Genomic DNA, 15,242 nt, shown 5'->3' on the forward strand with positions numbered 1-15,242 from the left:
TTCACCACATTTACAAGACAAAAGTTTGAGGTCAGTAAGAGTTTTATTTTTTATTTTTGAAAGAAAGAAATGGTTTTATTCAGCAATGACACATTAAATGAACAGCTAAATAGCTGTTTTTTACATCACAGGAAAAAATTACATTTTAAAATAAGAGACTTCTTTCAAAATACATCTAAAATTCCGTGTTGAAATCAAGAGGGAAACAACAATTTTATAATAAAATCAAATCAAATCAAATCAAATCAAATATAGGCTATAGCTTGACTACACCTCATTTTAGAACTCAATTTTAGATTTATTCATTCACATATGGAAGTACGTGTTCTGACTAGGAGTGGCTACTATAGCAGCGAAGGCTTTTGCGTTTCAGAGTTCACCTTGCTGAGGTTACAGCTTGATTTACATTGTAGTTTTAGATGAGGAATGTTCAAAGTCAGCGTTCAAAGATGGTACGGATCTCACAGGCCCCCTGCTGCTTACACACAAATGAGAAAATTTCACCTGCGCTCATGCTACACAAATCTAATCACTAGTGTTCCAACGATGGAAACCTTATCCAGAGACAATATGTACCATATCAAAGACAAAAGATGTCTGTCATGTAAACTCATTCTGTTGTTCACTCTTGATGAGCGTGCTACAAATATTAAAGGAGAGAGGGAGAGGAAGGGAAAGGGGATGAGGCGATATGAAAGTTGTTTATGACCTTTCACTTGTCTGTGTGTGTGCATGTGTGTCACCCATTTCAAAAGGTTCTGTGTGTAATTTGTTTGATGTTATAATGCTAGTCCTATCTCAGCGATTCAAAGACAAGAGTTTCTATCAGTTTCTACAAATAATATTAAGCAGCACAAGTGTTTCTGTCAGGACCACTATCGTCAAATACGGCTGGCAATTAGCATATAGTTTGGATTGGCGGTATGGTTCTGTTCTGGGCAAGAACTCCCTGCGCATCCATGTAGCCTAGCATGGATAAGAGCAGGGAGAGCAGCAATAACCCCCCTTAGGGTAAACAGAACAGAACCAACATGAATGTTTTGCAGATGTCATTTATTCAAGATTTTAAAGTACAACATAATTCGAGAATGTATTCTGATTCAAAGGGAATCAGAATGCCAAATCCTGACTGGACGAGAGAAGGAGCTGGGGATGGAGGAGGGTAATTAGCTCCTAAACGCGATAGCTGCTGATAATACTGAAGGAGCTTATGGATGCAGTGATAGGCGTCGAATTCCTATAGGTAGACGTGGATCAGCTGATGCCAGCTTGACTAACCAGTCAGTTGACTGCCAGAACTGATGCTACGCTTGATTTTCAACATTGATAATTATAAGAAATGTTTCTTGAGCACTAAATCAGCATAATTCACTATAAAATCAATGATTTCTGAAGGATCATGTGACTGGAGTAAACTGGAGTAATGATGCTGAAAATTCACAGGAATAAATCGCATTTCAACTTAAATAAAATAAAAGTTTACAACCCATGAAGCAAAGATGGCAGCTAACAGATCACATACTTCTAGGGATGTGTGCACTGGCCAAATGACTGCCATTGAGATGAACAGCGTTATCCAGGTTCCAAGTTTCCAAGGTATACCACTTTGGGGTGAAAATGATGCTTATTCAGCCAGCGCACATACCTTCGAATCAACTGAATGGCCCCCAAGGTCTCCGGATCTGACCCCCTTAGACTTTTATCTTTGGGGTCATCTGAAGGCAATTGTCTATGGTGTGAAGATACGAGATGTGCAGCACCTGAAACTACGGATACTGGATGCCTGTGCTGGCATTTCTCCTGCGGTGTTGCTATCAGTGTGTGAAGCGTGGAAGAACAGGGTTGCATTGACAATCCAACACAATGGGCAGCACATTGAACACATTTTATAAGTGGTCAGAAACTTGTAAATAACTCATGAATGAATAAAGTTACGTTGAAACCAAGCACACCATTGTTTTTCTTGTGACATTACCAATAAGTTTGATGTGTCACATGGCCCTCTTCCTATTGAAAAAAACAAAAGTTGTATCCAAGATGGCCGACTTCTAAATGGCCACCATGGTCACCACCCATCTTGAGGAGTTTGCCCCCTCACATATACTAATGTGCCACAAACAGGACTTTAATATCACTAACCATTCCCATGTTATTACGGTGTATCCATATAAATGGCCCACCCTGTACATTTTCAGAAGACTTTTTTTTTTTTTACATATTTTCTTGAATGAAAAGGTAAAGCATAAAGTTTTTACTTCATCAGACTAAGAATTTTTTTTTATCATTTCTCATTTTTAGTAATTTAATAAACCCCCCAAAGTAGGGGTTATTAGATGTCACCTTATAAATAAAACTTACAGAGAATAATTATTCAATTAATTTAACTCAATTATAGCAAAGCCAGTGTTACAGTCCAAGAAGTAAAATCAAGATAGAACAGATAAATTAGATTCTTAAAATTAAATCTTTTGTGACCAAAACAGTCACGTCCACCTAAATGTCACTCTTTCAGTGAAGTGTTTAGACCTTCAGAATTGAGAAGAAAAAAAAAGAAAAAAGAAAATAGAAGAATGATGTGACTGTAAAAAGCATTCAAGAGCCTTTTCAGCAATGATTTCTCTCTCTATAAAAAAACATTGATCAATGCAGCAATCTGCAGCAAATATCAGCAGATGTGTGATTGAAATTCTTGTCAGACACAAACCAAGACTGTCTTCACTGAACCCCCCATAGCTTGAGAGGTTCACTGTAAAATGTGATATTGGACTATAAGCCCAAAGGGAAAATACTGAATGGACAAAAAATGAATACCTCACCGAGGAGAACCATTTTAATATCAGACACCCTTGGGGTTTCACCATCAGCTATTATTAACTAAATCTTCTTTAACTAATTAAAGATATGAGGAAGAGCTTTTCATGAGAAAATTAACACCCACCAGAAGCACAATTCTCACAGATGGCTTTTGACCATCTCATGCAGTCCGCAACACTGTCATCGCATGCGATATTGCCATTTATTTCTGCCTCTGAGCTATAATGATCCGAACAGTGTTCATATCACAGTGGGGTGCAGAAAAACACTGCTATTTTGGGTGAGTATGGGGGGGGGATTGTTCTTAGAGACGGAGAAGCATTAAATTACACTGCAGAAGAGATGCCAGCTTGGCAAAATTCACAAGAGGACTGAGAGGATGCGGCCAGTGAGCCACAGATGCATAAAATCCTGTTGATTTCTAGGCAGCACCTCACTCACAACATGCTAATGTGATATGCAGCACTGAGAACGAGTTGTGACGATAACGTTTTGTCAGATGACAAAAGAGCTTCATTTCGCCAAATCAGTTCGGCTGAAGAAAATCTAAACTCTTAGAAAATCTAAGAGAGACGGCATAAAAGATAATAATATAGATTAAAGGGATAGTTCACCCAAAAATGAAAATTCTGTCAGTATTTACTCACCCTCATTTAACCCGTAAGACTTTCGTTCATCTTTGGAACACAAATGGAGATCTTTTTTTGATGAAATCTGAGAAATTTGGCCTTAACCACTATGAACTTTTTTTTTTGAAGAGTCAAAGTTCATAGTGGTTAAGGCCAAATTATCTGAAGAGAAACGATCGCTTTATATGATGAACAGATTGGATTGATGCTGTTTTTCACAAACATTGATCAGCGAACATAAACAGAAGCTCAACAGAATGGTCCTGCTTGACACGTGAGAACAAACCTCTTGTGGAAGCTTAAAGGTGCTGCGTAACACGAGAATGAACCTCATTGGTTTGCGAACCGTGACGTTCTAGGCCGGTGTTCTGAAATATTTGGTGTCTGAGATTTTCGGTGACACTGGGCGGAGCTTACATGAATATTCACAGGTTTCCTGTTTTGTGTTAAAGTGCCACAAAAATATTAGTGCATGCTCATAGGATTACCGAACCCGTTTTTCAGTAACAAGTTTGTTTGTTTTTTTGTATTATAGTTCTGTTTTGCTCTGGTCTTTAAAATTTAATTTGATATTAATGTATCTGTGGTGGCATAATAAAGTCTTAGTGATGATTATTTTGTCATTCCCTATTGCTTTCTCATTTGGCAGCCTGCATAACTTCAACCAGACATTAGTATTAAAACACAATGAGAAATGTTTGTTTTTGACATGCATGCATTGATGCATGTAAACCTTTTTCTTTGAAACACACAAAGCTCTATATGGCTAGAAACATGGTCAGATGGTGAAATTAGCAACCCTGCAGCTCTTTCACAAGGTTTTAGTTAAAAACACAAAAACTGGCAAAAATATATGGTTTCTGAAACATGCCAAGACAGACTGCCAGCCAGCCACTGACAGGTCACGTGACATGCCAGAATCAGACTGCCAGCTACCAGCCAGCCACTGACAGGTCACGTGACATGCCAGAATCAGACTGCCAGCTACCAGCCAGCCACTGACAGGTCACGTGACATGCCAGTGGTGGTTCCTGCCAGCCAGCTGAAGATTGAACCCCTACTGAAAAGCTTTGGCTTTCTGCACAAAATGAAAGGGTGTTTCATAACACCCACCCCTGTCGGTGATTGGTTGGAACACTATTTATTTTGGTTTTGAGTGGTGGTGAAACCAACTGTTTTTGTGTGTAGATCTCAGAGCCTAGGCTGCCTAGAGACAGCATGAGACCTTTTTTTGACGGCATGCTTATGGGGCGGGCAGTTAGCAGATCATTAGGAAAGATTAGATGAATGTGATCATTTATGTTTGGGCCTGAAATCGCTGATACAACCTTTAAGCTCTGGTGTAGGTCTTCCTCTGCTGATCAACTCTAGCTTTTATTTAAAAGTTAATCGTAAAAATGGCGTGGATAATAAATTTGCAACGATGTCCTCCTCATTAATGTTGCTTGCGGTTTCCATAGCGAATAGCTCTAGCTATTTTGTCGGTGCTTTATTTTTCCGTGTTCCTCGAGGGCACACAGAGGATGGAACGCGTCATAATCTTAGCTAGAGATTTATCTCTATGGCTCTGGCGACAACAAGCCCCGCCCATTAAAAGGGACCATATGATTGGTCAATTTTCCTGTTTCATTTGAAATTCGTCTCTCATTGGCTTGGCCCTTTGTAATTTCACAGCTGGACCACCAATCACAGAACTGAAAGCGTTAGGTGGAAAAATCCTTATAAGAAAGAAAATAGACGTCTACACAACACAACACGCGCTGAATAGGTGTAGAGGGCCCTGATAGTTCCCCTCACACATCAAGCGAACATGCTTGAGCTTGAGTTGATGAATGTTTATATGTGAATAAAAGCCTAAATTCAATATGTTCATCATATAAAGCAATCATGTCTCTTCATAAAAATTTGGACTAAACAGCTCAATATATATAGATTCATTTTACAATCTCTTTATGAACTTTTTGAAGCGTCACAGTGTCAGTTGCATAGCTGTCTATAGAGGGACAGAAATCTCTCAGATTTCATCAAAAAGTTCTTAATTTGTGTTCTGAAGATGAACGAAAGTCTTACGGATTTGGAATGACATGAGGGTGAGTAATTAATGACAGAATTTTCATTTTGGGGTGAACTAACCTTTTAATCCTTAAAAGAAACAATCAAAGCAAATAGGTCTGCTTGCTGTCCATAATAGGGGAGCTCTAGGTTACTGCCCCGGACTACTTAGGATACGTTTACAAATTTTGTTATGCCCTTCCACTAACTTCCCTCTGTCTCGTTTACTCAGATGTAAGTCATTGCTTACATTGCATGAGTGTCCACTACTGGAGGAACCCTTGCAATATGTTTAAATGGAATGCCATAAGCCCTTGATCATTAGGAATCCGCAATGGAGCTGTTTTATTATTTACAATATCTTCCCCCCATGTATTTGTTTTACGCACAATTCTATAGGCCTGTATGCTTGGGCTGCTTCAATGATGTCTTTACTACCTTTCTGGGGCTTGAAAGTGGTAGTTGCGTAGGCTGTCAAATGACTGACAGAAATCTCTCAGATTTAATTAAAAAGAGCTACATTTGTGTTCCGAAGATGACGTTCTTATGGGTTTGAAACGACATAAGGGTGAGTAATTAATGACAGAATTTTCATTTTTGGGTGATAACCCTTCAAAGTGTTAAAGCAACACTAAGTAACATTTTTTACCTTAAAATAATGTTTCCAAAATGGCTTCAGTGGTTCATCAAGTCGTAACAGGGTGAAAGGCACTTCTGGATTCGCTTTGCAGCCTTATATCTGCTATAACCGCTCTATGCAAGTTTGCCAAACCGGGTCGCATTTCTGTAGTTCGAATGAGACATAAGAAAAATACAAATTTGACTTGCTTTACGTCAAGCGTTACAATAGTCATTATTTAGTTTTTCTTCGTTTCTGATGTCGCAATACATCATGCTTTCATGAAATCATGCAACATACTCTACCTTGTCTGTGGACATCGTTCATTCCAAAGCCGGTGCTGGATAAACAGCGAGCGTGCGTGCTACGAAATTATTTTTGACAGCGGTTACGGACAATTCTGCTTCCAACCTGTAGGGCAACCGAAGAGGAAAAGTTCCTTAGTGTTGCTTTAAAGGTCTATATGAAAATTATTTTTTTTTTTTTTCCTACACTGCAGTTATAAACCCGGATAAAAGGAAAATATCACAAGGCAAATCGCAAATGAACCGTGAAACAAATCTTTGCTTTAATTTGGCATTGTTAAGCTATCGTTCCTCATTTTAAAATGGCAAGTAGCTGCTAGAAGTAAGACAACAAGAGAATGACAAGAATTACACAGCTTTTCAAAAGCCCCTGGAGGATTACTTGTACGATATCTAACCTTAACCTTAGATACAACATATTACAGCTCTTACAACACCAGCCTTATCTGCAGTGAGCAGACAGAAGGTGGAAGAGAGTGAAGCAGCGGGGAATAAGTCAACCATTCAAGTGCGATCACAAACACTGCAGGCCCTTGTGTTTTCTTCTGTTTGAGATAGATTACACCTTAAAATATACAAACACCACTGCAGCAGATTACTTACAAATACAAATTATCCTGTTTGCCAGCAATATATAGTTCAAAGGAAGCAAAAAACGTAACCAGCTATAACAGTGCGGGGCCCCTATCTATTATTTACAGCATTATTTCATTTTTTTTTTAACTCCCTTGCAAAATAATGTAATCCTAATGCAATCCTGAAGCACTAATTAGACCAATTATATTTATTATATCTTCCAATGGTGACTCTACAGCCCCATCAACTGGTAAAAGAAAAGACTAGCGAGATGTAAGAACAGTTCACATTTCTACCCATGCTTGTATTAGATCTCAAATAAAATGTTTGGCCATTAGAAAACAATAGTAACATAAAAAGTATTAGTAAATAAAAATAAAATATAATAATTGTATGTTTTGCATCTTTGGGCAATGACATACAAATATCATGGGTCATTTTTTTTTTTTAAATATATTGATCTACAATAAATTATGATTTTAAGCTGGTTTAACCAAGAAAACATATCCATATGCATTTTTTCCCTGATAGCCTAGTCAGACTATAGATCTTTCAAACTGATGTTTCATCTTAAGTCCGACTTGCATTTTTTTTACAAAACCTCCTCCATGTCAACCAGCTAGATAACCTCAGCTTATGACACATTGAACACTTTAAAAGATCTGGCAAAATACTGTCAAAACATAATAGAAAACAAAATGGCTGGCAGATTGTTCGATGACAAGAACAATTCTATCACACAATCTTGATATTTTAATCATATTTTATAGCTCACTAAAAGAGCTGAAAATAACAGGACTCTAATTGTTACATTCACTGAGTTATTTACTTAGGTAAACTAAAATAGCTTTGACTCATTTTATCTAAACTTTAAACAAGAGAAGTAAAAGGTTTCAATGTTCACTATTTTCAAAACTGTCAAACCAGAATTGTTTTCTAAATCAGTTTACCAGCATGTTTGAATTGTCAAGATCGACAATGCAGGTATGATATGTAACAAAATGCCACTGTCACCTGTTAAGTGTACCTTCTACTGAGCCAAGGATTCCAAATAAGACACTTAAGCCTACGCCTAACGGTTTAAGAGTTAAGAGGCATTTCGTACTTGACTACTGTAGCGCCCCCGTCAGGCCGATCGGAGCGGGCCTTGGTGACGTTGTAGTTTCAACCTTCTCAACCCACTAGCTCACAATGCTACGTGACTGCAGCCTAAACCCCGTTCTGCTAAAAAAAAAAAAAAAAAAATATCTGTCAAAGCCCAAGCTTTTGCTTAAACACAGGAGCCCAGCCATGCGTTTAATGTCCCTCATTGAAGCCCATGTCTCTCAAAGTCGTTTTCTTTATAGGATGAGAAGAAAAAGCATTTATAAAGTGCAAAATCCTTTTTTATTGGGCCCTTTCATTAACTTCACAAAATCAGTCACTGCTATCTAAAATATGAACACAAATCCATTTAGCAGTAGACAAGCAAAAATACAATCTGTACATTCATTATCTCACACCAGTTCTTTAGAGATGTAAAACACTTTAAAAAATAAACCTTCATAGGTGCTGCTGCAATCTTATTCATGAGAAAAATGAAGTCAAAGCTCCCATTTCATTCCCAGAACCTGTTCAGTTAATGGCAACTGTCCTCAGCTGCAGAGGAGCATTGCAAAAATGTATAAAGAAATAATATTTGGTAAAATGAGGATAAAAAAGGCTGACAAAAAAATACCCCAACGTCCTCAAGCTAAAAACTCACTTTTCTCTTGTTACAAAGAAAAAGCTGTTATAAAAAAAACTCACTGTGCATTTACTGCCGAGTTCAACACACTGTAAACAAACATTTTCTACACAAAAGTAGAAGGGCAGTGTAACTAAAAAGCAGCAAAGCTAGTTCACCCAAAAGTCATCATTTACTCACCCTCATGTCGTCCAAACCTGCAGGTCTTTCTTTGTTCTGCAGAACACAAAAGAAGACATTTTGAATGTTAACTTTACAACATTGGACTCCACTGTATGGACAAAAAGGACAAATACTTTTTCAAAATATCTTATGAAATCAAGCCATCCAGGTTCATGAACGTCATGAGGGTGAGTAAATGATGAGAGTTTTTTGTTTGACTATCCCTTTAAATTGAGAAGTCCAATTCATTTGAGCAAATAATTTCTGTATTGTTATTTTTAACTAAAATTATAACTATTAAAGTTGTTCATTAAAGGGATAGTTCACTTTGAAATAAAATTTTGGTATGTTTTAGCTTACCTCAAGGGCATCCAAGATGTAGGTGTCTTTTTTTCCGCAGTAGTTTCAATTTTGATATTTTTAGGCCAAACCGTTCTTGTCTGTCAGTCATATAATGCAGGTCTATGGTCACTGTCTCAAAGAGCAAGCACAGAGTCCAAATTAAAACAATTCCTTTGGACTCTGTGCATGCTCTTTGAGACAGTGACCGTATACCTGCATTATATGACTGACAGACAAGAACGGTTTGGCCTAAAAATATCAAAATTGAAACTACTGCGGAAAAAAAGACACCTACATCTTGGATAACCTTGAGGTAAGCTAAAACATACCTAAATTTTATTTCAAAGTGAACTATCCCTTTAAAGTAAAGCTGAAATAAAATAAAATATAAATATTGGATGAAAACTTAGACTTAAAAATTGACTTATACATGTTGCCTGGGAAACTAACTGAAGTACTAAAATAGCTAAACCAAGCTAAATAGAAATTGAAAGCAAAAAAGATGAAAGCACAATAACTAAAACTTAAACTAAACTAGATATAAATAAAAGCTCATTTATAAATACTATAATAATACTGACACAAGTTTCGGCAAAGCATTTTACGTTGTTCGTTACTGTTTGCAATTCATTAAAGAATTGAATTTATTTTTGGTATAAATAACTTCAGTGTAGTATTGCTGCTGTTTGGCTGTAATTTTACTTTTGTAATTTTACTTTAAATTACAGTAGGAGCAGCTTGGGAATGTGCACCCCAACACTCTATGACAGTTAGGAAAGATTTGACCAAGTTATTAAACTTTAAAGGCCGGAAGCCTTTTCAGATTTGGATAAAACAGAAACCCACAAGACGCAATGCCTACCACCCCACAAGTTGTGACTTTCCTCGTCAGGTTTTTACGGCATCGGAACAGGAACAGACCTCAAATGTCCTCAAATTTCCTTGAATTCTTTATCTGTGGAGATTCATTGGATCAGTCACATCAGCGTGCATGAAGCTTTGTAATGAAAGCCGTATTCTAGTAAGAGGAGATGAAATCGTCGGCTTTATTCTTTCTGAGAACACTTGGTTAAAGCAAAACCCAACAGAACGAAACGTCAGCAACGGCTCCCAGGGCACGTTTTTCATTGTATTGTGCAGGCGACATATTCATAAAACTTGAGTTTAGTCAGCATGTATCTTGATAGAGCTGGCTAATAGAGACACCTAAATGGAAAGCTGTAACAATCAGACGAATACACACCTTGAAATGCAATTTTTTGACATCTACAGTGTGATACGTGGCTCGCCATTTTTCTGTCATAGAACAGAGGAGAGAAAGAATAGATAAAGGGTATAAAGCATAAAGGGTCAAACACAAAGCATAATAATTATATGACCGCCTACTGAGGATATCCCATGAAAGAACTCTTTTCTGCATCTCTTTTGATGATGCACTGATTAATAAAGCGTATATATAACTGGCCTTGAAAACAATAAAGGAATGAACATCAATACAAAAGAAGAGGAGCGCATACACTCTTAAAAAAAGATTCTTTATTGGCATCTAGCTATAGTTCAACGGAGAACCTTTAACATCCATGGAAACATTCCATTCTACAAAAGGCTCTTTATAGTGGAAAAATGTCCTTTAGATTTCTAAAATCACTAAAAGGCTGTTTGAGGAAGCAAATGGTTCTTCTATGGCATCACTGTGAAAACCGAGTTTTGGAACATGGGCATAGATTGACATCTGAGCTTGCTGGGGGGAAAAACCCCTGTTAAATCCAGCCTAGGCTGGTTGGCTGGTCTTAGCTGGTCTTTCAGCCTGACCAAGCTGGTGTTTATCTGGTTTTATCTGGTCTTTTAGCTGGTCTGCTAGCTTAACCAGCCTGGTAAGCTAACAATAGTGTCCAAAACCCTTCTGAATCCAGTCTGGGAAACCAGCTAAATAGTTTAGCATTACTGGAACTTCGTTAGGCTATATTAAATGGAAGCAGGGCATCAAACATTCTTTTGTTCTCCATCTGAAAATAAGCGGCTATCAGAAACATGCTTTAGGGAAAATTGCATGAATAGTTTAATGCAGCTGTTCTGTTGACATTCACAACTTTCTGAGCTGCAAAGACAGAGGCAACAATGAGAAAATAACACCACTCTTTCTTTATACACTCTGGAACCGTGACTGGGATATTTTAAAAATCATCAGGGCAGATTTGTTTCTTTGATTTTGAGGGAATTGAAGGTCAAAACAACGCGGCAAAAGATATACTGCAGTTGAACTTAACATTTGGGAATCATTTAGGAATATGAATTGTTGTTGTGCTTTGTGTGGATGTTTAAATTCAATCAGCCCATCTCCAGCCTCTCTGCTATGGGCTCTGAAAGTCTCCCTCTTTCTTTTTTCTTTCTAATGCAGCAGAGATGGATGCATGCTGGTAAACTCAGACCCGGCAGATTCCGGTAGCTCAAGTTTTGCCAGAGGCATTCATTCTACATTAATGGTAGTTGCTGGGAGTTAGGCAGGAATGAACCCAGATATATTGCTGAAAAATGGAGCTGCTCCAGGGTTGACTTCCTGTTCAAAACAGAAATCACAGTCCCTGACTGGACAGCTGACACAGACAAGACAGGGTGGCTATAAATGTGACATTATACAACAGCTTCAATCACTGACCTTTAGGTCCTCAATGACACATGAATTGCCCCAGAAGGTCCTTCACTGGATGAATGTAAAGCGACTGCAACTGACTGCTCATACTGGACACCTGTGGGAAAATACAAGAGCATTGTTTCTCAGGAATATATTGTTGGTTTGTTTGTCTTCTCGCTATCATGTTTCTCAATGCTTCTTTTTATCCAGCATATACTGGATTAAAAGTTTTCTTTCCCTCTCCTATTTTTTCTTTTTCTTTTTTTCTTTTTTTATGAAAGGTTCATAGCTTCTTAGAGTTTCTGATGTTATCCACATCTCCCTGTGGTGAACCTTGCTTCAGAATCATGGCATGATCTGAATAAGAATGAAACGAAGAAACATAGTTTGAGGATATAAGATAATTTATGTAAATTATTCAGCATCATTTATTTGAAAAATACTATATTTTGTCAGGCCTAAGACTAATGTGATCTCCATGTAATACCCAAGTAACATAATCTAATTTCAACTACTGTAGAGTCTCCTGTAAAATGGCAGAAGATTTAGTGCTGACAGCCATGGTGAATGTTGTATAAAGACACTGTACTAATGTCAGAATGGCTTTAAATACAGGCTTTTTCCATGTAAAGCATATTTAATCTCACATTATGCTATATTGTTGTTGTTAAACATCCTGGAATTAGTCATGTTGATGCATATTTTGTGTCAGTTTATGCTCAAGGCATTGCTATAATGTTTTTGGCTTGAAATTCAGTTTTTCTTTTTAAATATTCCGCAATATCCTGAATGTATCTTCATCTCAGAGCAATTCGTACATAATTTCCATAACGTTTATGTAGAAAAATATAAAAGACGCCTTTGCAAAATGCAATAGTCTAATCTTTGTTGTTGTTTAAGACAAGAACAACACAAAAATATCTATAATTTTAAAATTTAAATCTAAATCTTTATGAAGGTCACAATCTGTTAAATAGTTATTTAAACTGAGGGACAGTACGTTTTTCCCTATTAGTTGACATTTGGTGACCTTAGTCTTCAAAATCTCACTTTAAAGCATATATTTAATTGCTTACTGGCCTAAAAATAGACAAATACATGCCTCATTGCTGCAACATTTTTATAATTAACATTGTTGTTGGCATATGATTGCCATTATTTTAAAAGTCCCTTTTTAGGCCCAAATAAAGACTTATATAGACACATCTTCCCTTGTGAGGGCAGTTCAGTTCCCAAACATTCGTTCATCAACATTTAAGATTCTCTGATGACAGATCTGTCATTGCTGAATATGTATTCATATGCCAAATATTGAAATTTGATTGCACTGTTCCCCATTCATCAGGTGACTGCTGTGTTATAGTGCCACCTCACCTGGAGTTTTACTCAGTGTGTGTTTTGACTGACTCCCAATTTAAAAAGAACTTCATGAAATTCAAATTTATTTTCAAAGTCTGGCACATTAATAAACACATTCCACCATCTGTTTGACTCTTCTTTTTTTAACACATGGAAGCACATCTTTTTTACAACTTGTATATAATAACCTGATTCCAATGCAAGTTATCCAATGCACTTGCACCCTTATGGCATGTTGGTATGATTTCAGTGCCATCTTTGCCTTCATTAGAAAATACTGTACATTTGTAATATTTTTGTTTTTTACTCAAATACCTCTCATTAAGACCATAAGATAAGATAAAAAAAGACAGCATTTAATTGATCCCTAAGATGAAATCATAATGTCTGAATTATTAAGACCATTAAGAACAAGTGTTGTTATTTTTAACTAAAATTAAAACTATTATAAATAGTTTGTTAATTTGATAAAAGCTCAAATAGAAAATATATATAGATGATTGCTTAAAAACTTAAACTTAAATGAATGTTAGAATTAAAAAAAAACTAAAGTACTGAAACTTAAATAAAATAAAGTTAAATAGAAAAACTAAAAATATTAAAAATGATTAAATTACAAAATTACTCAAACTTAAACTGAAATTAAACTGAAAACTGAAATGTAAAGATAAAAGTCCATTGTAAGTCAATACATAAATGACACTACATTAAAATAGAAGATTAAATTAATACAAATGGTCTAACTAAGATAGATAAACACAGAAAACAGAAGAGCAGGAGCATATATGATATATATCACATGATTAATGGTGTAATTCTTTACGGCATAGTGGTCCAATCAGTGTGTTTCCAAATGCATTTAGAAGTGGGATGCTTTCTGCAAGGGTGCATATTGCTAAGTGTTTTCCTTTAAGAAACTGTCTCCAGTGCGTCAAGGGACATTCTTCTCACAAACCAACATTTTAATCTTTTGATTGAGTGTCCAAACTCCAAACATATTAAATGTTAACCATGTTTATAATGCTCTTGGACATTGCTTATTTTCTCTATTATAAGACAGGTCTTTTTACTTGTTTGTCTGGTATACTGGTAAGCCAACAGACATTACATTATTATCATAAAGAAATTGATGTTTGGCTCTGTAATACATTCCTAGAAACTCTGCTTATGTCAGTATTTAAGTTAGTATTAGATCCGTCTCTGCTTTCTGTTCATTTAATAACTCTTTCTATTGGCCTTTCAGAGCTGTCCTGCACTAAGCTCCAGCACACGCCTCTGTTCCATACAGACTCTTTTATAAGGCATTATTGTATGAGGGCAAATCCATGAATAAAATATGGCATAAAACTGTATATTCTTTCTATGAATAATGTAGCAAGAAATTCAATATCTTTGCATTCTTTCTCTGGTTAGAGCAACACTTTGTCAAGACCTGTGCTGTATGTACTACTGCTGTCATGTTCAGCATATAAGAGGGCAGGCCACATAATTGTGCCCCTTTTCATCCTATTTTTGGCAGAGTTTCTGTGCTAAGGTTCCTGCAGGATTTAATATAAGATATACTATGCGTTATTTAACCAGGTGACTAAATCCCATGTGATGAACAATGTGGCCCTCACTATATAAGAAGAGTTTTGAAATAGCCAGTATTTTGTTACTGTAGCTGGTGTAAAGTGTATGGTGTATGGCGTAAATCCAACGCTATCTCACGACCAATTCGTACGAATTCGTACGAATGATAAAAAGTTGGCTAATTCGTACTAATTCGTACGACCTCACTCGTACGAATTTGTACGATTTGTCTAAACCCACGTGATGGGTAGGTTTAGGGGCGGGGTCAGGGGTAGGTCATTCGTATGAATTCATACGAATTGGCCAATTCGTAAAATATGTACGATTTTGCAAAAATCGTACTAATTCGTACGAGTCAGGTCGTATGAATTCGTACGAATAAGCCACCTCGTAGAATTTGTACGTTTTCCCGTGAGATCGGGCTCCGTAAATCCCATCCGCGCAGCAGCCTTGT

Source organism: Scardinius erythrophthalmus (genome assembly GCF_964197995.2).
Source record: "Scardinius erythrophthalmus genome assembly, chromosome: 13".
NCBI lineage: Eukaryota > Metazoa > Chordata > Actinopteri > Cypriniformes > Leuciscidae > Scardinius > Scardinius erythrophthalmus.